Source organism: Elephantulus edwardii, unplaced genomic scaffold (genome assembly GCF_000299155.1).
Source record: "Elephantulus edwardii isolate Elephantulus edwardi_28Jun2011 unplaced genomic scaffold, EleEdw1.0 scaffold00338, whole genome shotgun sequence".
Lineage (NCBI taxonomy): Eukaryota > Metazoa > Chordata > Mammalia > Macroscelidea > Macroscelididae > Elephantulus > Elephantulus edwardii.
In genome coordinates this window covers 688,471-690,568 of record NW_006400088.1, presented here as the reverse complement: position 1 = coordinate 690,568, position 2,098 = coordinate 688,471, and positions in this window count along the sequence as shown.

The window sequence follows — 2,098 nt, the reverse complement described above, 5'->3', positions numbered from 1 at the left end:
GCAAACAACTCGACGGCACATAACAACAACAACAACAACCATATATATATATATATAGAGAGAGAGAGAGAGAGAGAGAGAGAATGAAACGTGAGTGTGATGTTCTCTACAGAGAAAGGATCATGTGTTGAGTAGCATATCGAGGGCTTTGTCTGATGGTGATTCTGCCTAGAAATGGGCTGCAGTATATTTCAGCCTCCTTTAATAACATTAAATCTGCTTCAACAGCACCCTTGAACTGTTGTAGACAATAAGCGTTTCTGCTGCAGTAATTTTCTCAGCAAGCTGTATATACTCTAAGCACTTTTTTTCTTTTTTCTTTCTTCCTTTTAAGGGAATCTTTTTTTAACTTGACCTCAGCTGAATTTCTCTGTGTTCTTTTCATTCTCCTTGCTGCAGGCAGAAAATTAGCCACATTTAAAGTGAAACACTAAGCTTTAAGTGCTCCTTTGTGTAACTCATGATATTTCAGGTTAGAATGAAAACATAAAACTAATGTACTTATTTTGTAATTAAAAAGCAAACTGACTATTCACATTTTGTTTCATATAAAAATTCCCATACATTGTGTTTTATAAAATTGAATGTGCAAAACAATATAAAATAAAAATAATTTTAAAAAGAATCAATTCTGAAGGGGTGGACAGGGAGAAAAATGCAGCAATGAATGAATGCAAATCCAAAATCTCTGTAAATGTCCATTAAAACTTAAAAAAAAAGTAATTAAGTCTGTACAACTGCTTTGTAACTACATTGCAGTTACAGTCTTTAATAAATTTAATTATTTTGTAGTTGTAGGAACTAAAAAAAAAAAAGGAATCAATTTCACATGAAATGAGGCCTAATTACAAACATTTGAAAAAACTTTTCCTTTTCTGTTTCATTTTCCTGCTTGTGGAAATCTTGTTTTTTCAACATCACTTATTGAAGATTTTTTTTAAATTTTTTTATTATTAATTTCAATGAAAATTTAGAGACTTTGGATTTCCATTTTTCCATTGTTACACTTTTCTCCCCTCCCAACCCTTCTCCCCCAGCACACTCCCCTCTTAGAAAAGTAAAATTCTTTCATTGTTTTACAATCCCTCCCCCCAGGTCCACAGAACTATGCAGCCTTTGCTCTGAAGATTTTTTTTTCCTCCATCAAATTGACTTACTACCATTAAAGAATTGGTTGATGCATAGTTTTATTTCTGGCTGCTCAGTTTGACTCTTTTGGTGTACATGTTCAATGTTATAACAGTACCTGATTGTTTTCAGCATTGTATGATATGTTTTAAAATCAGAAAGTATGAATCTCCTTTGTTGTCTCTTAAATTTTCTTCAACCATTTGAGTTTTCTTGCTATTGCAGAGAAAATTAAGGTGATTTTCCATTTCTGTAAACAGAGTTTTTGGTATTTTGCATAAAATTACATGTAATCACTTTGGGTGGTATCAACATCTTAATAATATTAAGTTCTCCGTCCAAGAAAATAAAACATATCTCCATTTATGACTTTAAGTCTTTTGTTTTTGTTGTTGTTATTGTTAAATGCCATCAAGTTGAGTACAACCCATAACAACCCCATGAACAATGGATCTAAACCTGTCCTATCCTGTGTCATTTTCACATTTCCTGACACAGTAGATCCCATTGTACCAATCACCGTGTCAATCCACTTGGTTTAAAGTATTTCTCTCCTTTGATGATCCCCTATCTTTCGAAGTATCAAGTCCCTCTCTAAGGATTAACACTTCCTAGCAAGATGCCCAAAATATGTGAGGCAAAGCCCCATCATCTTTGCTTCCAAAGAGCACTCTGGCTGCAACCTTACCAAAACACATTGCTTGTTCTTTTGTCAGTCAATGGATGTTCAGAGATCTCTCCAACGTGAAATCTCAAAGTCATCAATTCTTCTTCTGCCATCCATATCCAAATGCATAGAAAGTGACTAGAAAAACCATGGCTTGAATCAGACACACGTTAGTCCTCAAAATGACATCATTACTCCTCGATAATTTGGAGAGGTCCCAGATCCTTCAGTTGTTGCTGTTACTATGTGTAGCCTTACCCTAACCTGAGCTAGTCTCACTGACTCTGATATACCCACTCATTA